At 39.3% G+C, this 26,083-nt stretch overlaps 1 non-coding gene across 1 annotated transcript; it reads right to left on the reverse strand.

Annotated features, from left to right (window-relative positions):
* Window positions 1-20,392: 20,392 nt before the first annotated feature.
* LOC115303380 lies at window positions 20,393-20,496 on the reverse strand. The gene has a single exon (XR_003914013.1). It is a non-coding gene; the product is annotated as a U6 spliceosomal RNA (small nuclear RNA).
* Window positions 20,497-26,083: the final 5,587 nt, after the last annotated feature.

Genomic DNA, 26,083 nt, shown 5'->3' on the forward strand with positions numbered 1-26,083 from the left:
ACCAAAACAGGATAAATAAAAAGAAATACATAACACACTGTAAAAAAAAAAAAATTGAAAAATTCACAAGAAAAATCTTAAGGGGTGCCTGGGTGGCTCAGTTGGTTAAGCCTCCGGCTTCGGCTCAGGTCATGATCTCACAGTTTGTGGGTTCAAGCCCCATGTTGGGCTCTGTGCTGACAACTAGCTCAGAGCCTGGAGCCTGCTTCAGATTCTGTGTCTCCCTCTCTCTCTGACCCTCCCCTGTTTGCGCTGTCTTCAAAAATAAATAAAAAACATTTTAAAATTTTTTAAAAACTTAAAAAAAAAAAGAAAGAATCCCAAGCAGCTCAAGTAGGCTCCACACTCAGCACAGAGCCTGATGCAAGGCTTGATCCCATGACCCCAGGATCATGACCTAAGCAGAAATCAGGAGTCAGACACTCAACCGATTGAGCCACCCACACACCCTAAGATAAAATAATTCTAAACCTGTTGGTAAGTAATAAAAATGGGTTTGGAATATGTACAGAAAGAAGAAAAACAACTACAAAGTGTGGCGAATTTGCATGTAACCTTCTCAGTTTTGGTAGGTTAAGCAAATGAAAAACCAGTATGCTGGCCTACACACTGAGTATACTGAAGTCAGTGAGGCAAACCATTGCCTTCATGGAAAACCTGTATGCTAGAGGAAGAGACAAACATTTTAGCAAAAATATAATGCAGTTTTGGTTAGTGATAAATGAAATAAGAAAAATAAAGCAAGATAAGAAGTGACAGCATGATTAGAAGAGGTGGTTATTTTATGTGGGTTGTAAGAGAAGACCTTCTTAAGAAACTGATATCTAAGCAGAGACACAAATGAGGTGAGGTAGCAAGTGATGTATGTAGATGGATTAATGGTTTTGCAGGCAAAGGAAGAAGCAACCGCAAAGACCCTGAGGCAAAAGCAAAGTTTGAGGAATGCAAATATATATTTCATTTTTATTTTTTTATGAATAAGATTTGTCAAATTGGCTTACATACAACACCCAGTGTTTATCCCAAGTGCCCTCTTCAATGTCAATCAACCATTTATATTTGTTTTTAAAACCAACTTAGATTCAATATATTTTTTTTCCGTTTCAACTAAAATGTAGAACCTTACTCTCATAATAGGCCCATATACCCTCTCTTTATGTGATAGTTGTCATCAATTACATCTGCATGTGCGGAAAACTCCATGAGACAACGTTGTAGCTTTTGTTTTCAACATTAAACATTTTCAAGAACTCAAGAGAAGAATAGCCTACTGTTCTTCTAAGGCATTTATCATATTGTTATGCCCAGATCACAATATTGTCCCCAAAAACCAGAGACGACCAGGAAGACCGAGTCACTGTGCAAAAGCAAAGGGCTTTATTATTATTATGGGCTTGAGCTTGGGCTCACAGACTTCACCAGCACAGTGGATCCATGCTGAGAGCCCCGAAAAAGGGCTGAGCAGGGTTTTTATGAATTTTGGGAAGGGAGAGTTACAGGAAATTGAGACACAGGTACAGTGATCCAATCATTATCGCATAACAGCATTAGCAGCAACTTTAACCATACACATTGTCCAGAGTGTTCGTCATGGGGGACCCAATCACAACATTTAGAGTATTAACCAATTACAGAGTGGACCCAGGACCCTCATGTAGGGTGTAACTAGCCTTAAGCAATAAGTGATTATCTATAGTTTCTATCTCTAGGCCTGCCCTTAGGAATGTTAAGCATTTTAGCTTGCCGCTTCTGATTGGGTGTTAATAGAGTGGTCCCTGGTAGAGCAATCTGTGCTCTTTTATTGTCTAATGATTCTGAGAAACTGACACTTAGGCCTTCAAGGTCAGAGGGGAAACTTGAAGCCTGTCATGGAGTCAGTTTGGTTCAGACCTGTGTCCTTTCAGTATCTGGTGTTCTTCCTTCATTTCTGATGTTTCGAGTTTCTAATATACTTCTCTTCTGCCTGAAGAATTTCCTCTAGCAATTTTTTTTAGAACAGGTCTGCTGGCAATGAATTCTTTTAGTTTCTCTCATCTAAGATTGCCATTATTTTCACTGGATATCCTGTTATATGTCAACCATTCTTTTCGTTTAGCACTTTAAAAATATTATGCCACTTTCTGCTGGATTGCATGGTTTCTGATAAGAAATCTGTAGTCAAATTGTTATCTTGCAGATACATAGTTCTTCTCTGGCTGCTTTCATGACTTTGTCTTTATTTTTCAGCATTTTGATTATGATAGATTTGGGCAGAGATTTCTTTGTGATCATAATATCTGGGCTTTGGGTTGAACTTCTTGAATCTATATTTATGTCTTTTGTCAAATCTGAGACTTTTCATTAATTATTTATTCAAAAACTTTCAGCACCTTTAATTATTGTCCCACAGGTCCCTCAGATTCTATTCACTGTTTAGCCAATATTTTTTTCTCTCTGTTGTTCAGATTGGATCATTTCTATTGATTTATTTGCAAGTTCACTGATGCTTTTTTCTGTCCGTCTCCACTCTGCTAATGAGAGTATTCATTGAATTGTTAAATTTTTGGCTACTATAATTTTCAATTCTAAAATAACCATTTGGTTTTTCATTGTATTTTCCATTTTTTGCTGATGCTTTCTATTTTTCCATTGGTTTCTTTTTTATTAACATTTTTAAAGTTTATTTATTTTTGAGAAAGAGAGGAGGTCAGAAAGAGAGAGAGAAAGAGAGAGAGAGAGAGAGAGAGAGAGAGAGAGAGAGAATCCCAACCAGGATCCACACTGTCCAAAGAGAGCCCAATGCGAGGCTCAAACCCATGAACTGTGAGATCATGACCTGAGCTGTAGTCAGCAGCTTAACTCACTGAGCCACCCAGGCACCCCTCCCTTGGTTTCAAACGTGCATTTGATTGCTTGTAAGAGAATTTTTTATAATAGTCAAGAACTTTGAAGGTGTGAGATTTTGCCGTACTTGCAAATTAATAAATTAAGCCACCATAGTTTCATGGATAGCAGCAGAAGACATGAGTCTCCTGGGTCAGAAACAAAAAACAATCTATTAGCCGCAGCAGTAGTGGGAAACAGAGTTTCAGCATTTATGCTCGTTTCCTGAGTCCCAGTTCCCATAGAGCGAAGCCATGAGGACAAGGTGACACCTGTACCGAAGTGAGTTGCATTATAAGAGAGGAACTCTAGGGGAACCTCCAACCTGTAAAAAGGGGCTAGCAAACCTACCCAACTGTGCTGTGAAAAGACACATGATCTTTTTTATCCTGGACAGCAAACAAATCTACCCTTGTCCTCACAGGAAGATGTTTGTTTTATAAGGATATTTGCTATACAAGCATCTCTGAAAAGATAATCCAGGAAAAAGGCTGTTAATGCCTTTGCCCAAAAGACATGTGGAAATACAAGGGATGAATGGAAAATCATCTCCCAAAAATAACTGCTTTAAGGCCTTTTCTCACATAATTCCATCATCTCTGTCCTCTCAATGTTGGCATCTTTTTTTCCCATGTAAATTATTATTTTCCTCATTTTTAGTATGCACAATAATTGTGGATTATATCCTGGATATTTTGAATATGCTATTTTGAGACTCAAGGTCTTGTTTAAATTCTATTGAGAATGTTGATGTTTTTGTATTAACAGGCAATCAACCTGGGTAGGCTTAGCCTGTTGTGGGTGGGAAAGGGCAGAATAATATAAATATCTACCAAAAAAACCCCCTCTACAATGTTTATTACATTCCAGAAAAATAAACCTAGAAATGCCTTTCTCCTCTCTTCTAGGGGAATTTGCTTACATTCAAGATAATGAGAAATCTCTCCTGAGGGAGGAATGATCCAGTAACCAACAGCCTTGAGAAAAGGTTAAAGACACCTAAAAATTCAGAATTCTTCTCCTGTAATGCATCCCACTGAATGTACACATCTGGCCCTTATCCTCTCACCGGTGGGAATTGGGGCATGAAGAATTGACACAAAATATTGCTATAAATGCTTATTTGATATGAATAACTAATCTTCTATGTTCCTGGCCCAGGAGTTTGGTGTCTTCTGTCAGTAAATATGTATGAAACTATGGCAGGCTACCCTGCTAGCTTACAAGAAGAATACACTCTCAGACACTTCCATTTCTGGCTTAAGAGTAGTAGGACGTCAAGTAGGCAGAGGCCAGATCAAGTAGGGCCATAGGTCAGGTACTGGATGGATTGCTGATGTCGGGAGTAGCAGTAGAGAGAAGGACAGGACATCACATGTTGAACTCTTTTGTGATAAGAGTGAAAGGACTGCCAGGACAATGGACAACTGTCTGGAGAAGGGAGAATGAATGATGTAGCATGCTGGTACACACCTAAGGGAATAGGATTTTAAAAAGGAACAGAAAAAGCATGGAATTGCCAACAGGGAAAAAGCAAGGCACCTCGCTCATCTCTAGGCCGCTTGTTTAGGGGAGTGAGGGACTAAAACTCACACACAACTTGAAAGCATTGCAGAGGAAGCCATGGTTTCAGGAAATGGCTAGGTTTTGGGTAGAGTAAGAAGATAAAGGGAATGTTTAAAAAATTTGTTAAAGATATAGGGAATTTTATCTCAACACAATGGAAGAATCAAATAGATTAAAAGAAATGGGAAGTTAGGCTAGATTAGAGCAAGGCATTGTGGGATTAAGAATCTGTATATGGGGGCACCTCAGTGGGTGAATTGGTTAAGATACCAACTTTTGATTTCACCTCAAGTCATGATCTTGCAGTTCAGGGGTTTGAGCCCCATGCCAGGCTCCCTGTTTACAGAGCCTACTTGGGATTCTCTCTCTCTCTCTCTCTCTCTCTCTCTCTCTCAAAATAAATAAATAAACTTTTAAAAAAAGAATCTGTATATGGACTTGACCTGTTTAAAGAGGCAGATAAGGGGTGCCTGGGTGTCTCAGTCAGTTAAGCCTCTTTGACTCTTGATTTCGGCTCCAGTCATGATCTCACATTTGGTGGGATCAAGCCCCATGTTGGGCTCTGTGCTGACAGTGCAGATCCTGCTGGGGATTCTGTCTCTCTTCTCTCTGCCTCCCCCCAAAATACATAAATAAAACTGAAAAAAAGAGGTAAATAGACATATGAGATATGATGGGGTTATATCTAATTTTTTTTCCAAAGAGAGGTCTAATTATAGCTTATTGAGATTGTTCATTAAGCAGTTTGTAGCCTGTAATTAGTCCCTTGAGATTGCTTTCTTAGGCAGTTTATATTGATAAAGTAGGAGGATGTGATGGGGGTGGCGGGGGTGTGGAGGGAGCAGACTTGCCAGGAGCACACTGAAGTCTGTGCCTCTAAAATCCAGTTGGGAAAAAAAACAAATAAATATTTTTAAAAATTTGAAAATAACTAAAAAAATAAAATAAAATAAAATCCAGTTCGGATTTGGGCTGAAAGGATCTCTGGAGGCATTATTTAAATCCAGGAATTTTGGGAACCCTGGAGGCTCCCTTTATAGACTAAATCTTTGGTGCTGCGCCCGGACAGTCCTCCAGGGACCTGGGAATCCTGCTGTGGATGAGAAAGAGCATGATGATGTAAAATATCTACCTGTAAAACCCAAGAAAAGCATGTCACTTTAGGTCTTTCCTCAGACTTGAACTTCTCAGAGGGTGCTTATTTGAACACATTAACTGAAATCAGGGTCCCTTTTAATCCTTTATTATGCTTCCCCAAACTTCTTAGCACTTACCACCCTGTCATATAGTTATTTGTTTAGTATTTCTTCTCAGTAGAGTATAAAGACCTTAAGAACAGATTTTTTTTTTTTAACTGTTTATTTCCAGTACCCAGAATAGGGCCTGGCACATTGTAAGTACCCAGTAAATATTTATAGAATGAGTGAATGGATACATTGAAGAATATTAGGACAATTAAATGAGTCCAGTAATGGGACTAATTACTAAACCACAAATCCTAAAATTAATAGCATTTCTACATACAGCAAAAGCCATTTGAAAAATATAGAGAAAGATCATAAGTATAAATAACACTTTAAAAATGTAAGATATCCAGAACTAAATAACATTAAAATTTTACTGACAGAAGAATTGAATCAACAAAGAAGTATACCATATTGCTGAATGGAAAAACATCGTAAGAATTCCCCCTAAGTTAATCTATAAAGTTAACACAGTATCAATCAAAATCCTAACTAAAGTTTTAGGGGAAATGGAGAGGAAGACTTGACAAAAAGATTTTAAATATCATCAGAAAGAATAAATGCCGTAGAACAGTGAATTACATTCTAAAGAAAGGTACTCATGAGGGACCTTGCTCTGCGAGACACAAAAACATCGGAAAAGATATATTGGTGGTTGTATCAAAAGCTTATAAAAAAAGAAAAAAGATATATCCTTTAGCCCATATATTCCACTTCTAGAAATTTTTCCTGAGAAATAGATACTATAGCAAAGCTGGCTATTAAAGCAGTGTCTGTAAGGATCAATGAGTGTTTCACAAGTAGAGAACAGTTAAACCAGTCATGGCTTAAACAAACACCCGGGGATGCCATGGAGGCTCTGAGAATTGTGTAGAACGACAGGATTGCCGTGGAAGGCGTTCACCGTAGATTTCTATGTTTAAACAAAAGAGCTGATTATAAAACAGTGTATCTAATAGTATCCTCATTTATGTAAAACTTTTAAACAATAATTTACATACATAGGCGAAGAAATAACCTGGACGGAAGGTTGTACATCAAAATATTAACAGTAGTTCCCTTGAAATAAGAATTCAGGATGATTAAACAGGTTTTTGTTTGTTTTTTGAATTTGTATACTGAAAAATTAATTTAGTCTTTCCCCAAAAGGGGATGGCAGTTAAATTCTTCACTGTGGCCAGCTGGTGGCTACCACAGAGAGGTTTCTTATTGCTTTGCTATCGTCTTAAATAACGCACACAACATCACCATTCTAAAATTGTAAGGAAATCTATAGTATCACCTAGTTCTGTCCATCATTTTATAGCTGAGGAAATAAAACCAAAACTTTTAAGCCACTTGACTAAAGTCATACTGTTGGTAAAACTTAGTAACAAACACTTGTCGAGCCCTTTTTCTAAGTACCTTATATGGATTATCTCATCTTTTTCTCCTAGGAACCTATGAGGCAGGTCCTATTTTTACTCTCATTTATCCCCATTTAACATATGAGGATCCCGAGACTCACAGGAGGTCAGTGACCCAAGTGTCACATGCGGGGCAGAGCCAGGCACTCTGAGGGCACCTGCCCCTCCTGAACCTCCTCTCTCGTGCCATCTTATTACATCCCAGCCCCTCTTCCTCCACTGCTTTTGGTGACAACTCTTGGCATATCCCCAATGTCACATTCCTCATGGTTGGAAAGAAAGTTTAAATACTTACTGAGAGGGAATGAAATAACTTGCCCCCCGTGCCTTGTAAGAATCTTGTCCAGATAGAAACAGACTGAGTTGTTCCAGGGTCCAGATAATAGAGGCTCTTCTGTCAGAGACTTGGGACAATGGATAGGCTTACCTGGTCCCCTGCTCCAGTTTATCCGTGCTACGCTCTTTGCTTAAGTTTTTGATCCCAGAGCTTAGAGTTAACATCACTACGTGCACTCATTCATGAGCTTCCCCCACCCCTCTCTTTTAGCTCTTGCCCAAATTCTCTGGACAATAGTCTCTGGCTCTGCATCTCTAATTTTGTGCCTCAAAACCAAATGGCATAAATGCTAATAAGTATCAAAACTGCACTAGGGATACATCTTTTGGAAATGAAATTAGAAATCTGAAACAACTAGTGCCTTTATCCTCTGAAACTCTTTGAAAACCCAGAAAGGCTTTCAGAATTGCTTCCAAAATGAATGCATACCTTTGAATTATCATCTAATTAAAGCTGCTTTTTCTCAAGTACCATCTTGCTTGGAAATAAATTAAATTTTAAAATGTGTACAAGTATTGTAAAAGTGTTATTTTCTCTATTTTGCAGCTTTAGATTTTTAGAGAACAGTGCAAGCATGAAAATATGTTAGGTGCTAGACAGTCTTGAGTTAAAATTCACATATTAGCTATTATACATTAGGTATGGTTTGAGTAAATTATTAATTTGCATTTTAATTTAAAATTTTTCTTATTCTAAAATTAAGGATCGTAATGTCTGTTTCTGGAGTCCTTCTTTCCCGTCTCCCTCCCTTTAAGTAGAAGACATGGCGATTTTTCCTGTCTGAGATTATCTCCCATATGTCCTGCCCCCTTAAAGATCTTGACCTAGCCTTTACATGAGTCTCTCCCATTTTAAATAAAACTCAAAAGAAGAAAGAAATTCCTCTGTCTGCATCTCCAGTCAGCTCTCCATCTCTCTCTTCTGCTTTTCAAAGCCAAACTTGTTGAAATACAGTAAAACCATGGTTTGCAAACATAAGTCCTTCTGGAAACATGCTTGTAATCCAAAGCACTCGTATATCAAAGCAAATTTCAAGAACCATTGGCTCAGTTATGATCATGTGACTTTCAGCATCACATACTACTCATATTGTTGAGACATTGCTTGTTTATCAAGTTAAAATTTATTAGAGCTGTTTGCTCGTCTTGCGGAACACTCGCAGAACAAGACACTCACAATCCAAGGTTTCTCTGTGCTTCTTTACCGTCTTTGCATTGTGTCCCTTCTCATTCATTCTAGTTTTTCCAGAAGTCCTTAGAAACAGCTCACTCCTGCTTTGGTAATTTTCTTCCCTGAACTTCTCCAAGACCTACTTCTCTTATTGTTTTTCTCCTACTTCCCTTATTGCTACCCTTCTTGTCCCTTCGCTTAAATTTTGTTCATCTCACTCTCTGATTTGAGTTCTTCTTACAAAATCTCCCTTGGCAATATTTCCCAAGACCATAGCTTCAATTACCACCCAAATCTGTGTGCCTGGCCCACATCCCCTTCTGCTGGACTCACAAATTACATGACCTAGTGCTTGCCTGATCCTCATTTGGATTTCCACAAGTGCCTCAAAATAAAGATGTCATCTTCCTTCTCTAAACTTATTTCTCCTCCAGTGTTACTTATTTTTCAGTGAATGGTGCCATCACTTAACCATGGATTTATTCTTGGTTTCTCCTTCTCCTTCAGCTCCTCCCATTCCTAGTCCAGCCAATCACCAAGTTCCATTAATTCTACTATATTGGATTAAATTGTGTCCTCCCCCATAAAGATATGTCTAAGTCCTAACCCCCTGGTACCTATGAATGTGTCCTTATCTGCAAATAGGATCTTTGCTGATGTGATTAAGTTAAGGATCTCCAGATGAGAGCATATGACTGGTATCCTTATATGAGAAAGAAAAGGAGGAAAGAGAGGGAAAATTGAGACCCAGACAGAGAGGGAAAGGCCTTGTGCAGGCCCCTGTGACAACGCAGGGAGCTCCTGGAGTCTTGCTGCTGCAGTCCAAGAAACACCAAGGACTGCCAGCCCTACCAAACACCTTGATTGCAGCCTCTGGCTTCCGAAACTTTGAAAGAACAAATTTCTGTTGTTTTGAATTTATAAGAGTGTGGTAATTTGTTATGTAGTCCTGGGTAAACTAATATAGCTACCTTCTAAATATCTCTTGAAATCCATCCATGTTTCTCCATCTTCACTGCCCCTGTGTAATTCAAGTCACAATTACATCAATATTCTGCCTTGTCTCCCTGCTCATCTCCCTGCTGCCAGTCTCAGCCCATCATTCTAAAATGCATGAAATCTACCTCACTATTGACAATCTATGAGTGGTTTGCCGGTGACTCCTGGATGGAGTCTACATGCCTGGTGTCCTAGCATAGAGGACTTCCATTTTGGTTTCTGCTTACTTGTGTAGCCTTATTTTTCATCCACCCTCAATTCTATGCTCTAGGCACGGTAATGATTTCTGACATTTATGGGACACTTATTCTGTGTCAAACACAGCTAAATCTCACAACCACCCCACAAGGCAGGAACGAGCTTCTTTCAGTGTCTCTGCCTTTTTTCCTCTTGCCTTTGGGACTCTGAGCATGCTATTCTCTGCCTAAAATAATCTTTTTCCTTTATTTATTTTATTTTGAGAGACAGAGAGAGAGAGAAAGTGAGTCGGGGAGGGGCAGAGAGAGGGAGACACAGAATCCAAAGCAGTCTCCAGGCTCGAAGCTGTCAGCACAGAGCTCGACGCGAGGCTTGAACCCACGGACTATGAGATCATGACCTGAGCTGAAGCCAGACGCTCAACCAACTGAGACACCCAAGCGCCCCATGCCTAAAATAATCTTACTTCTTCTTCCCTTGCTCTTCGTCCCCCTCCTCATCTGGCTAGCTCACACTTACACCCTAGGTCTCAGCTCATCCAGCACTCCCTCTGTGAGGAATTCCTAAGTCTGGGTTGTGTGTCACACCCCAACTGCCCATATTTTCATTACCCTGACCTTTCCTATCATCATATAAAACATAATTGTCTTATATTTCTATTTTTTCTTAGCCCATTTGGACTACTATAACAAAACATTGCAGATGGGGTGGGGGGAGGTGGCAGGTATAAACAACGGACGTTTATTTCCAACAGTTCTGGAGGCTGGAAGTCTGATGTCAGGGTGCTAGTGCCAGGGGTGGGTGACGGCCCTCTTTTGGGTTGCAGACTTCTCATTGGAACCCCACATGGTAGAAAGGGTAAGGAAGTTCTCTCTGCAGCCTCTTTTGTAAGTGCACTAATCCCATTCATAACTTAACAACCTCCCAAAGGTCTCTCTTTGTAATCTGTCACCTTGGGGGTTAGGATTTCAACATACGAATTTGTGTAGAACACATTCAGACCACTGCTATGGGCCTATATCTCACATTGTGGTTTAGGTTTCCTGTGGACTGCACCCATACCTATGTCTTATAACCCCATCCCTAGAATCAAGCACCGTGCCTAGCACATAAGAGGTGCTCAATCAATACATGTTGAATCAATGAAAGAAACTTGAATAAAGATTGCTAATAGCTTTATGTCTCTAACGCCAGCTAGGGTAGACAGAGATGTACCTCCAGGCCAAGCTGCCAACCATTTCCTTCCTCAGAATCCTGATGCCTCCTAGGCCTTTGCTTGGGCCAGTTCTCAAACCTCAGTGAACAGGATTTCCCAGAGACCTGTAGGGCCAGCTAATCCTCACTTCCTTATCATGCTCCGCGCCTCCCCGTACAAGACTGTCCGGGTGGCCATCCTCTCCCATTCTGCTCTGCAATCCTACCCCCTTCCTCTTTTTGCTCTTTTTTCTCCGTCCCCTCTGGAACTCCAGCCTATTCATAACTCACCTGTATTCTCATCCTTGTAACAAAATACTCCTTCTACACCCCCGCTTTAAACAGAAACCTGCTTTCCCTTGAGGAGACTACCTTTTCTACCGCCACCGTGGGTGGTTCTGTAACCATACTGGATTGATTATTCTTTCAGAACGCTGGGCTGTAATTCATCTGGTTCCTGAGGTGTGAATCTAGTTTTGACCATTTCCAAGTATTGGCTATTACATAATAGAAGAATTAGAGTTGTCCAAAAGGATTTGAAAACAGCAGTAAAGATGTCCATTTTGGAAGATCCTATAACCATGAATTGTTTTAAAAATTTCACTGAACCCATGGGGTGTGTGGGTGGCTCATTCGGTTAAGTGTCCAACTTCTGCTCAGGTCATGATCTCGTGGCTTATGTGTTCGAGCCCTGCATCGGGCTCTGTGCTCACAGCTCAGAGCCTGGAGCCTGTTTCAGATTCTGTGTCTCCCTGTGTCTCTGCCCCTCCCCAAACTTGTGCTCTGTCTCTGTCTCAAAAAAAAAACCAAAAAACATTGAACCTAACCATAGCTTCTGAATTTGTCTCACAACTACCACATTCAAAATGAAAGGACAAAACAAGTAACGCCTGTACCTCAGAGCCCTCAGAAACACCACAAATGCTGCTGATCCTGCTTAGCAAACCCCAGGTTTCCTCTAGGCTCTCGGATCCATGGCCCAGACACACAGCCTCTGCAGGTAGGGAAGGAGTCTCACCAATTAAATGTCTGGCGTAGAACAGTACTCATATATTGATTTAGTTTCTAATGCTCCATGACTTTGTGGCAAATGATAAAAAAATTAGCTTTCTCTTTAATATAATTTATCTAATTTCTAACCTGATGTGAACCGTTAGACTCTCCAGCTGTTTGGCTCCAGCAGTAAGAGTCCTATAGTCCAAAATGCAAATAGAAATGACTGATAATCTTTATTGAACACTTTGTGGTCTCTTACTCTGGCTTACTAAGACATCTTCTGACCTAAGACTTGTTTAAAGAGGATTAGTCACCCTGTTTGATGACCTTTCTTGTGGGAAGTTAATACATTTAAGCTCACTGTCTAATTTATTCAGACATTTGTGTGAACTTATCTCCCGCAGCTTTATTACCAGTGGATAAACTTCTAAAACAGATTTCCTGACTGTGTTTTAGCCACATTATCAGGCCCATCCCTGATGTCTAACATAATATACTATTACTTGAAGCAATCCAAAAATCATAATGTCAAGTCATATGGAAATACAATTTTTTTTATCTTACAGGGTGATTTTGATTCTGGAAATTATCCACCTTGTGCTAATCAAATTAAGGGGATATGTAAAGTGTTCATAATATATTTCTAGGTAAGATGAAACTCATTTATTTAATAAATATTCAATGAGGATCACGTGGGTGGCTCAGTCCAACTCCGGCTCAGGTCATGATCTCAGGTTCATGAGTTTGAGCCCCACATTGAGCTCTCTGCTGTCAGCGCAGAGCCTGCTCAGATCCCCTTTCTCTCTCTCTGTCCCTCTCCCGCTTGCACTCTCTCTCTCAAAAATAAACAAACATTAAAAATAAATAAATAAATAAATAAATAAATAAATATTCAGTGAGCTTTCCTTTGTGCAAGGCTTTATGGTTGGGGTAGAGAAGGTATAAGAAAAATACATGGTCCCAGGTCCCAACCCAGTCTGGGAGCAAAGATCTCTGTAAATAAAAATGCCAAGTAAATCAAGAACTAAAAACAAATTTGAGCTGTCACAAACATCAGATGTTCTCATGTGAGTAGTAAGCTAGGAGTTGAATTTCCAGGAAGGCGACATCAATCACTGTGGCAAGGGGAGCTTCACAAAGAAAGTGAAAAATATGTTGGGCTATGGAAAGGAATGGGAATTATACCAGGAATTTCATGCTACATTAACGAAATGAGCAAAATCTTAGATTTTACAGGTTGGTTGATGAGTCAGTTTAATTGGAAGAGACTTTTGTCTAGAGGAATTGTGGGAAATCAGATTGCAGAAGCAAAATGAGGCTAGACTATGCCAATAATGTCTGATTGTGTGTACTAAGCATGAAGATTCATTTCATGTTGGATGAATTTCTGCTTTTATCTTACATTCCCCTACCATACCAAAAGTGCCCGTTCTCATGTTTAGACCACAAGCCTAGAACATGGTAGACCACAGAATTGTGGTAATATCCTTATTTCTAATTTTGGTGGGGTTATGTGTAAAGCTCACATAGCTTCAAATGTATTTATGTGTTCAATGAATGCTCCCTTTGAAATCTTAGCACTATTCTCAAGTAGGCAAATAATGGAACTACTTAATGACTTTCCTGCTTATTACTGTGGATTCATTCGCTCATGCAACAAATATTTATTAAGTACTGACTATGTACAAAGCATTTAGCATACACTCTGGCGGGTGAATTTTAAGATGAATAAACTTGACTTCTAATCGCAAAAAAAGCTTCTACCTTGAACAACATGGGGGTTAGGAGCACCAGCCCCCACACAGTTGAAACTCCAGATTTAACTTTTGACTCGCCTAAAACATAACTACCAATAGCCTACAATGTTGATATGGAAGCCTTACTGATAACATAAACAGTCGATTAACACATATTTTGTATGTCATGTATTATATGCTGTATTCTAACATTAAAGTAAGCTAGAGAAAAGAGTTAAGAAAATCATAAGGAAGAGAAAATACATTAACAGTCCTGTACTATAAAAAATCTGCAGAGGTGCCGGGTGGCTCAGTCAGTTAAGCGTCTGACTAATGATTTTGGCTCAGGTCATGATCTCACAGTCCTCACGTCAGGCTCTGTGCTGACAGCTCAGAGACTGGAACCTGCTTGCTATTCTCTCTCTCTCTCTCTCTCTCTCTCTCTCTCTCTCTCTCTCTCTCTCTCTCTCTCTGCTCTTCCCCCACTTGCTCGCTCTCTCTCGCTCTCAAAAATAAAATAAACATTTAAAAAAGGTTTTTTTAACCTGCATATAAGTGGACCTGCACAGTTTAAACCTGTTTGTTCAAGGGTCAACTGTAATAGTAAGAACAATAAGATAAATATTCAAAGCTTAAGATAACATACATATAGGGACACCTGGGTGGATCAGTCAGTTAAGTGCTGACTTGGGCTCAGGTCATGATCTTGCAGTTCATGAGTTTGAGCCCTGTGTTGGGCTCTGTGCTGACAGCTCAGAGCTTGGAGCCTGCTTCAGATTCTGTGTCCCCTTCTCTCTCTGCCCCTCCCTTGTTCATGCTCTCTCTCTCTCTCTCTCTCTGTCTCACAAAAATAAATAACCATTAAAAAATTTTTTAAGATAACTTTATATCTTGTAGATATAAAACTACAAGAAAGATTGAATGTGCTATAAAAGATGAGAGAAAAAAATTCTTCTTATCTGAGAAAAATCTTAAGGAACAGGCAGAACTGGCTTAGTTGGTAATAGAGGAAAGAATATTTCAGAAGAATGAGAAGTATGTGAAGAGGCTTGGCATGGGAAAGGATCAGAAATGTTTACACAACTGTGAAAATCTAGTTTTTTGTTTGTTCATAGGTAAATTTAAGTTTTCCAGCTTTTTAAAAATCTTTTCATTTATTATTTGCCTTTTCACAATTTTTTTGTAAGTAGGTTTCACACCCAGCACGGAGTCTAACATGGGGCTTGAACTCACAGTCCTAAGACCTGAGCTGAGATCAAGAGTTGGATCCTTAACTGAGTGACTCACCCAAGTGTCCTGCCTTTTCCCGAAGCTGCACGCTCGGTCGAAGAGGACGACCATTCCCGATAGAGGAGGACCGTTCTTCGGTCAAGGGTATACGAGTAGCTGCGCTCCCCTGCTAGAACCTCCAAACAAGCTCCCAAGTGTCCTGCCTTTTAAAAATTTTATTTTACAATTTTTTTTATCATAAGTGTACTTCTTTAAGTTTTTAATTCCTGTGTATTTAACATATAGTGTTATATTAGGTGTACAATCTAGTGATTCAATAATGCCATACATCACCAGGTGCTCATCACAAGTGCACACCTTAATCCCCATCACCTATTTCACCCATCCACCAACCACCCTTCCCTATGGTAATAATCAGTTTGTTCTCTATAGTTAAGTGTCTGTTTCTTGGTTTGTCTCTTTTTTTTCCCCTTTGCTCATTTATTTCTTAAATTCCACATATGAATGCAATCATATTATTTGTCTTTCTCTGACAGACTTATTTTGCTTAGTATTATACTCTCTAGCTCCATTCATGCTGTTGCAAATGGAAAAATTTCATTCTTTTCCGTGGCTAATATTCCATTTATATATATACTCACCACAGCTTCTTTATCCATTCACCAACCAATGGACACTTGTGCTGCTTTTATAATCTGCTATCGTAAATAATGCTACTATAACCATGAGAATGCATGTATCCCTTTGAATTAGTGTTTTTGTACTTTTTGGGTAGATATTCAGTAGTGGGATTACTGGATCCTAAAGTAGCTCTATTTTTGACTTTTTGAGGAAACTCCATACTGTTTTCCACAGTAGCTGTACCACTTTGCATTTCCACCAGCAGTTCAAGAGGATTCCTTTTTCTCCCAATCCTTGCCAATCTTGTTGTTTCTTATGTTATTGATTCTAGCCATTCTGACAGGTGGGATTATCTCATTATGGTTTTGATCTGTATTTCTCTGATAATGAAGGTTTTGAGCATCTTTTCATGTGTCTGTTGGTGATGTCTTTGGAGAAATGACTGTTCACATCTTCTGCCCATTTTTTAATTGGATTTTTTTGGGGGGTGTTAAGTTGTATTTGTTCTTTGTATACTTTGGGTACTAGCCCTTTATCAGATATTTGATATATCAGATATCAGATAATTGAAAATATCTTCTCCCATTCAGTATGTTGCCTTTTACTTTTTTTTTCTTTTTAGTGTTTTATTTATTTTTGAGACAGAGAGAGGCAGAGCATGAGCAGGGAGGGGCAGAGAGAGAGGGAGACACAGAATCCGAAGCAGGCTCCAGGCTCTGAGCCATCAGCACAGAGCCTGACGCGGGGCTCGAACACACAAACGTGTGATCATGACCTGAGCCGAAGCCGGACGCCCAACTGACTGAGCCACCCAGGTGCCCCGCCTTTTACTTTTGTTGTCTGTTTTCTTCTCTGTGCAGAAGCTTTTTATTTTGATGTAGTCTCAATAGTTAATCTTTGCTTTTATTTCCTTTGCCTCAGGAGACATATCTAGAAAAATGATGGTATGGCTGATGTCAGACAAATTACAAATTCTAGGATTTTTATGGTTTCAGGTCTCACATTTAGGTCTTTTATCCATTTTGAGTTTATTTTTATGTATAGTATTAGAAAGTGGTCCAGCTTCATTCTTTTGCATGTTGCTGCCTAGTTTTCCCAACATTATTAAATGAAGAGATTTTTTTTCCCATTGGATACTCTTTGCTGCTTTGTTAAAGATTAATTGACCATATAGATTTCCAGCTTTTTAATTATGATGTGCCAATATTACATTTGGGAAAGAGTTTGTACAACAAGAAAGGGATGTGGCCCTTTCTTTTGTCTTTCAAAGGTAGTGTTTTCATTAAGCAGACAATGTGGTCCTCTTGACCACATAATTTGTAAAGTTAACCCTGAAATTTTCATGAACAATAATGAAAGAGTATCCAAGGCACAATATTAATACAGACTAATAGCCTGTTTGGGTCAGAAATATTTATTTTAAATGTTTAAAAAAACTTCCATAACAATTTCTTCTCTAACAGGAGAGAGCTCAACATTGGTTTTTCTACAGCATCTCTAAGGGGATACTACTCAAAATATAAAGGAATTAACCATTGATATGTGCAACAAAAGTGACTGTCAAAATAATTATGGTGACTGAAAGAAACCAGATTTTAAAAAGTAAATACTGTATGATCTCGATTATAAACCTCTAGAAAATTCATACAGACCTATGGATATAGAAAGCTTCAGCTGGGGGCTGGGAAGGGTAGGAGGGAGGCATTACAGAAGGGCATAAGGAAACTCTCTGGAGTGATGAATATGCTTACTACTTTGTGCTGACAATTTCATGGGTGTGTACATGTACCTGTTGTACATTTTAAATATGCAACTATTGTACGTATAATGTACCTCAATAAAACAGAGAGGGAGTCAAACCATGAGATTCTTAAATACAGAGAACAAAATGAGTGTTGATGGGAATGAGGAGGGAAGGGAAAATGGGTGATGGGCATTGAGGAGGGCACCTGTTGGGATGAACACTGGGTGTTGTATGTAAGTGATGAATCATGGGAACCTCTTCCCAAAGCTAAGAACACACTGTCTACTCTATGTTAACTAACTTGACAATAAATTGTATTAACCAAACAAAACGAAACAAAACACTTCCCAGGGCACCTGGGCAGCTGAGTCAGTTAAGCAGTCAAGTCTTGATTTTGGCTTAGATCATGATCTCATGGTTCTTGAGATTAAACCCCACATCAGGCTCTGCACTGAGCCTGCTTGGGATTCTCTCTCTCCCCTTCTCTCTCAAAATAGATAAATATATAATCTTTAAAAAATACACTTCCTTTTGAGAACCAACTTCATCTTTTATACCATTTTATGCAGAGTCTGAATAAAAGATTAGTGTAAAGTTTTAATAAGATCTGTGTATATGTGTGCGTGTTTTAATTTCTGGACCATATAAGGTAATCATGATGATAAAGACAAAAGTACTTGTATAATTAGTTATAAACTATTATAGTTAAAGGATTAAGTATGTTGCTTAAGGTAAAATAGCCCGTTGAAATTACTTAACTTTATTAGGGAACAAATACTAGGGAATATTTAAATTCAGAGTATAAGTAGGTAATGGATTAAATCGTCCTGTTACTACCTCATGTAATGTAAAAACAGGCCATTCATTGACAGAGAAAATTTAATTTTAAACGTCTTCATTTAGATGTAAATTATAGAGACAACATTGCTACCTACTTTTTGAATACTGAGTATATTGTTAAAACATTCTGGAGGCACCTGGGTGGCTCAGTTGGTTAAGTGTCTGACTTAATTTTGGCTTGAGTCATGATCTCACAGTTCATGAGTTTGAGCCCTGTGTCAGCCTCTCTCTGCTCCTCCCCGCACTCTCTCTCCAAAGATAAATAAACTGAAAAATAAAATATTTTGGGTGGAGTTTTTTTTTTAACTTTTTAACGATTATTTTTGAGAGACAGAGAAAGAGAGAGAGAACGCAAGCAGGGGAGGGGCAGAGACAGAATCCAAAGCAGGCTCCAGGCTCAGAGCTCTTAGCACGGAGCCCAGTGTGGGGCTCGAACCCACAAACAGCGAGATCATGACCTGAGCTGAAGTCAGACGCTTGACTGAGCCACCCAGACATCCCTAATTTCTCTTTTATATAGCTATTCATGGAACATATAGAGGGCCCCAGTTACATTACAGCCTCAGTCACAGGCAGGTGATTGTGTATCCTATGACTACCTCATGTTAAAGACTCTCCTGTATTACACACACACACACATGCACACAACCAAGCAAAACAAAAATAAAACAACTTGGTCTCTGCCCTAAGGAGACCATTCTAGTCAGGGAAACAAACAACTAGGCATTTTGATACAGTGTACTGGGTGCTCTGGGGACAGGGGTGCAGAAATGAGGTCAGCTCAGAGCAGCTGGGGTTTAGGAAAACCAGGGGAACAGGTTTACCTGGTGGAAGCATTAAGTAAGTGGAGAACAGTGGTGAAATAATGAGGTTGGAAGTAAGGAAACATCAGACTCTGCAGTGCCCTGCCAACTATTTTATTCTAGAAGTAATGGGAAGCTTCTGAAGGCTTTTAAGCCAAAAAATGAAATAGTTAGATTTGTATTTCAGAAATAATATTCTGGTTGCAGTATGGAGAACAGAGTAAAAGGAGGAAAGGTTAGAGGCAGAGAGACCAATTAGAGGTTTTTGGAGTAACTCAGGAAGAGAAGCTATTAAACTAGGGTTATAAACATGGAAATGGAGAAAAGTGGGTGCACTTGAAAGATGTCTTGCAGATATCATTAATGTGACTTGCTGAACACTGTGGAGAATTAGGAAGAGCTAAACACTAAAGATGTTCCTGAGTTGACAACTGAGTGGATGGAGGCACCCAAAAAGTGAAGGAGCAGGTTTTGAGGAAAAGACTATAAAATTCTATGTTAGCTCCTGTGGAGCTAAATGGCATACCTCCCCCCCCCCCCCACAAAAAAACATATATATATTTGGCAACTGGATATATGGTGTGATATTCAGTAGGAAGACCTGGGACTCCTCAGCACTAATACCATCGGAGTAGACAAAAGCACACTCAGATATATTTCAGGCAATGGGCAGAGAATGAAAGTAGACATGCACATAGAGCAAAAGGAAAATAAATGGAGAAAATAGAAGGAATAGCCAGGAAGGCTCCCTGCCTTGTCAATCCACCTCCGGCAGGCAGCCTGCTAATGACTGCTCCCTTGGGCTGCCTCTGTTTTCCATCCATACATCTATCAAGGCACTCCTCATCTGTCATTGGATATATTTATCTTTGTCTCACATTTTACTGAACTGTAAAGATCTTTTTTGTTTCAAGTTTTTATTTAAATTCTAGTTAGTTAGGGGCACCAGAGTAGCTCAGTCAGTTGAGTGTCCGACTTTGGCCCAGGTCATGATCTCATGGTTAGTGAGTTTGAGCCCCGCGTCTGGCTCTTCATTGACAGCTCAGAGACTGGAGCCTGCTTTGGATTCTGTGTACCCCACCCCCACCCCTCTCCCACTTGTGCTCTCTCTCTTCCCTCTCTCAAAATAAATAAACATTAAAAAATCTTTTAAGAAATTCTAGTTAGTTAACATACAGCACAATACTGGTTTCAGGGGTAGAATTTTGTGATTCATCACTTACATATAACACCCAGCCCTCAGCCCAAGTGCCCTCCTTAATTCCCACCACCCATTTGGCTCCATCCTCCCCCCTTCAGCAATCCTCTTCATTCTCTATAGTTAAGAGTCTCACATGGTTTGCTTCCTTTTTTTCCCCTTCCCCTTTGTTCACCTATTTTGTTCTTAAATTCCATATATAAGTGAAATCATATGGTATTTGTCTTTCTCTTATTTTGCTTAGTATAAAAAACATGGAACGCTTCACAAATTTTCATGTCGCCCTTGTGCAGAGGCCATGCTAATCTCTGCATCACTCCGATTTTAGTATATGTGCTGCCAAAGCAAGCACTGAAATGTAAAGATCCTTTTTTTTCTTAATATTCACTTATTTTGGGGGGGGGGTAGAGAGAGAGAGAGAGAGAGAGAATGATAATGAATCTCCAAGCAGACTCCATGCTATTAACACAGAGCCCCATGTTGGGTTCAATCTCACAAACCATGAGGTCATGACCTGAGGCGAAATCAAAAGTTGGACACTTAATGGGCTGAACCATCCAGGTACCCATGAACTGTAAGGATCTTTAATTTTTTTTTTAATGTTTATTTATTTTTCACAGTGAGAGAGAGAGAGAGAATATGAATATGAGAGCAGGGAAGAGGCAGAGAGACAGAATCTGAAGCAGGTCCAGGCTCTGAGCTGTCAGCACAGAGCCCCAAGCAGGGCTCAAACCCATGGACCATGAGAGCATGACCTGAGCCGAAGTTGGACACTTAACTGACTGAGCCACCCAGGCACCCCATGATCTATAAAGATCAGAAGGATCTTAAGACAAGGCTCATGTCATATTCGTCATTAGATTCCCAGGACTTAGTACAGTGGTGGAGTCTTTAATAAGATTTTTATGAAATAGTGATGGGAAAATTTTTATTGATATTTTTTGTTTCATGTACTTTATATACAAAGCCTATTATTATAGTAACCATGATGTATTAAGACTTAAAATTTAAATAAGTTGCCCAAGAAGCTTCCAGGATTCAGAGCCAAATCTGTAAGAGACCATGCTTTTTCCACTGTATCATACTCTCCGAAAGACTGGTGAATGCTGTTTGAAAAGCAGAAAAGAAGGGATTGCATTTTATGTAAAGCACAAACAATGGCCCTTATGCTAAAGAGGGGCAATTCTATGGAGAAAAGCCCTTGCGTTCTGTCTTCTGGGATGCCCGCTGCGTGCCCTGCCTGCCAGAGAGTGAGGGCACCAGCTGCGTGTCTTAAACCATACGTCCAGCAGAGACGAGACCAGATACTACCACACTCAGCATTTTGCACAGCATTTCTGGAAGGATCCAGCAATTACCACCACCCCATGGATCTAGAGACACTCCTACAAAGAGAAGTTCAAACACTGCCTCGACCATCAATTTATCAGTTCTGTTTAAAACAACTGGGCCCAAAGCTGAGAAACTATAGCTCCATCTGAACTTCATTCCCATTCACCTCTCAGAAGACAGCCCTTTCACCCATCCATCAATCTCCTCTCATTTCTTGTCTGCCAACTGCTGGGTACCCAACAGCATGCCCCCGAGACCTCACCCTCACCCTCACCTTTCGCACCACACCCTCCTTCAGCCCCACCCAGGGTGGGCTTTGGCAACCTATTTCGCTATAAACAAACTCACTTACATCCTCAGTTTTTAAATGGACATGTCTTCTATTTCCTTGATCTCTTTCTCAAAGATCTTGCTCCCTGTGCAGTTTCCTCAGATTCTACGTATCACAAGGCTCAGAACTGGTATTGCATGTGTCCCATAGTCTCTCTTAAAACATTTCACTTTCCTGTAAAACCTTTCATTCCTTTGAAGTTTATTCCATCCAATTTTGCCACATTTTACCTTCTTTTGTCCCTAATACCCATTAACCAGGTCATCCCCCCACAGTAACATTATACCTGGATCCGCTAAGCCTTTACATCTCAGTTTATTTCATCATTTCCTAGGATATTTCAACATTCCTGTGAATGGTCTGCTGAACACCCCAGAATCACAGTTCCAAGGCCGCTTCAACCCACTCCCTTGGCCATACTACTTTGTTATAGAGTGGCTCAGTGATTTCCATACCCCTCTCTGCATTCATATTACCTCCAGTATGCCTGATCCAGAAAATCACCAAGAGCTCTGTTCCTATAATACTGCTTTTTCTTCCAATTTCTTCTTGGTCCCATTTCCATATCTGGCCTAGATCTCCTAATTGGTCATATGACCTATTCTTTCACCAGTGTTTTCAATCCCTTTCCTTTCCTCATATCTCTTCCAAATCACATTCCTAGAACAGTGCCATACTCTGCCTGGCATCAGTGCCCTCAACTCCCTTCCTCTTTGTCTTTCTCCTCTGTCATCCAACTCACAATTCTGGATAAGTCCTATAATATGGCTGGCCTATAAGCCATTCAGCTGAGATGCTAGAAATAATCATAAAGCCACTATACTTTCATGATTTCCAAACTCAGTTTCGTGGTTAACACACCACCATGAATGTCTTTGTCTTTGGTCTGCTGTCTTTTCCAGACGGTCTCCATTCCCTTTAAATCCCCTTTTTACTCCCTCCTACTCCACAAACTACACCAGCTCTTACTTCCTACTTCACAAAAAATACTGAAGCCAGATAGTAAAAAACCTCTCATCTCACAGCTATAAATTTATTTATAACCATTCTTATTCCTGTAGTTTCTGAGGAAAGGTACTTTTTTCAAGGCCCATCTTTTCTGTCTCTTTTCTGGCCCCATCAATTTTCTCTCTCCTCCTCTACAAGTTCTTTTTCATTCAAATTACAATCGTGCTTAGATCTCTCAACTGCCAGGACCCACTTCACCCTTCTTTCTTTCTGGCTTCTGCCCTCCACCTTTCCTTTCTGTCATATCTCCAAAGCATTTTGAAAGAGTGACATTCTCTTGAAGTCTAGATCTTCATCTCCCATGTTCCCTGACTTTGATTCCCACTGCTCTGAGATTCTCGAATACCGAGAACAAACTGAGGGCTGATGGAGGTAGGGGAGAGGGAAGAGGGGGCGATGGGAATGGAGGAGCACATTTGTTGGGATGAGCACTAGGTGTTATATGGAAACCAACTTGACAATAAACTATAAGAGAAAAAAAATGAAACTATAAAAAAAATCATAATCCAATGTGGTACTATAATAAAGGTTGCTTCTGCAAATAAATAAATAAATCAATCCCACTGCTCGGTGGAAACTTTTACCAAGTTGATGAAGGACCTCCTCATAGCAAAATCTAACAAACATGAGAATTTGAGAGTTTATACAAGTTTTCAATAATGGTTAATGTTTTCCCTCATTTTACTTTGGAGGACTCCCTCTTTGGCTGAAAGTAGAACACGGTGGTTGGGATGAAAGGTAAGAACAGATAGACCCTACTTTCTTGGTTCCTAATTATAATACTTTACCAAGAAAGCTTGTCAATTTCTGATAATCAATACATCTATAACATAAAGCTCTTGGCCACTTTACTACTGGCATCTTCTGGAGTAGTTTCTTTTGCAGGATGCTATATTTCACTTAAGGGAGAGACAGGGATGATAGTTTCTAAATCATGGAATTGGTAAATTATCTTAGACACTTATCTTCACCATCTTAAAGATAGATATATTTCCTCATTGCAAAAGAAAATCCCAATGCCGGCATAAGAGGGGTTTGTGAGGGGAAAAAAAAAAAGGTAAGTTTAAAACATAACTATCAGCTTAAACAATGTTATATATATATCAAAAGGGATATACAAATACTGTATAAAATGCATAGTTTAGAACACACCCATATTTCAACAATTCTTTCCTCTAAAATTCTAAATAGTGCAAAGCATTTTACTTCAGTAATAGCTCTCTGGGCAAAGCAGCAGGGTCCAGGAACACAGCATAGTTTAGTTTGCCTTGAAACCTAACACCTGGGGGAGTGGGGGGTTCAAGTTCCTGCTCTAACACCTACAGGTCTATGACCTGAACACCTAACACACTGCTCGCTACCACTAGCTGGGTGCCTTTATCAAGTCATTTAACATCCCTTCATCTATAAAGGAGGGCTAACGTATATATATATAGGAGCACTTTGGAAATTACAAAGGGTAGTAATGTTTCAGATATTCTTGGAGCTATTTTTCCTCCTAAAAATTGCGTCACATATCCTGGTGATCTTCCCTTAATTCTCTCATCATTCTTGGTAAATCAGTAAAAATACGATGTCATTTTGGGGAGTATACAAACCCCAAAAATATTTCTTTTAATTGTAGATGCATTTTTATCTAGTTATTTTTGGTGGGAGTATAAAATAGAAGTTTTATTGTTTTAACTTTTAAAAAGTATCCTATCTAGATCCAAAATTAATAGACATCAAATCTTAACATTTTGCCACAATTAAGAATGTTTTTTAAGGAACAAAAATTATAGGCTACCTATATGCCTCTCCCTCCTACAAAGAGAACCTCTGTCCTGAATTTTGTTTTTATAATTCCCAAGCCTGTTTTTTAAACCTTTATTCTTTTTTTAAGATTTATTTTTAAGTGATCTCTATACCCAACATGGGGCTTGAACTCACAACCCCAATATCAAGAGTCACATGCTCCACTGGCTGAGCTGGCTGTGAACCCTTTCAAACCTTTACTTTAGGGTACCTCTGGGTGGCTCGGTTGGTTGAACATCTGACTCTTGATTTTGGCTTAGGTCATGACCTCACAGTTCTTGGGGTTGAGCCCTGCATCAGGCTCTGTGCTGACAGTATGGAGCCTACTTGGGATTCTCTTTCTCCCTCTACCCCTCCCCTGCTCACTCTCTCTCAAAATAGATAAACTTAAAAAAAAAAAACAACCTTTACTTTAAATGAATATATCCATAAACCACACAGTATTGTTTTACATTAAAAAATTTACATTCAAGAAATGAGGCCATTTTACTTGCCTTTCTTTTTAATAACCATCATTTCAGAGTGTAATTCTAGATTCACTTAATGCTGGCTTATTCATTTTAACTATACAGCATTCCATTAAATGAATATAGCACAACTTATCCATTCTTATGTCAGATACTTTATTTCCAAATTTTATTATTATAAACAATACTGTGATGAACATTCTTGCATGTCTCTCTGGCAAATATGAAGGAATGTTTACAGGGCATACGTGTGTGTGTGTGTATATATATCCTAGTGGGATTGATGGTTCATAAGGCTACACACATGTTTAATTTTAGTAAATACTGTCAACTGCCCTCATAACAATCATACCAATTTATACTCCCGAAGACAGTGCCTGAGACTCCTATGTTGTTTTCCAACATCCTTGCCAACATTTGATCTTCAGACTTCTAATGTTACCACCTTGATTGATGCGGATTATAGTATTTTGATTTTGACCCTGTTGATCCTCATCTTTGAAAAACTTTGATTCCCCAACAGCATTATTTTCTAGGTTTTTTTTTTTTTTTTTAACTAATATTATTTCTTGGTCTCTTTCGCTAGCTTCTTTTCTACCCACTTTCCTTGGCATTTGCGAGTCATCACCTTTTTTATTCCCTGTGAGTCTTGTCCAGGCCACACTACTCACAGCTGACTCTTCAAGATCTACAAAGTCAGCTCTCTTCTAAACCTCAGACCCATATGCCTAGCTGCCTACTAATCTTATGGGATTTACATGTCCCATGACCACCTATAATTCATTCTGAAAAGACCTTTTTCCCCTCAATTTCTTTTTCCCAAGAAATAATAATGATACTGTCCAAGACAAAGTGTTTTACATCCAAACCCTGGACATCATGAACTTTTACTTTTCCATGCACTGTCTTATTCCTTCCAATAAGTCAGCTAATCTACATCCTACCTTCTTAACATCTCTTTATCCTTGCCCTCCTCCCCACACTTAATGTTGTCCTTGCCGCTTTTT

Source organism: Suricata suricatta, chromosome 1 (assembly GCF_006229205.1).
Source record: "Suricata suricatta isolate VVHF042 chromosome 1, meerkat_22Aug2017_6uvM2_HiC, whole genome shotgun sequence".
In the NCBI taxonomy this organism is placed as follows: domain Eukaryota; kingdom Metazoa; phylum Chordata; class Mammalia; order Carnivora; family Herpestidae; genus Suricata; species Suricata suricatta.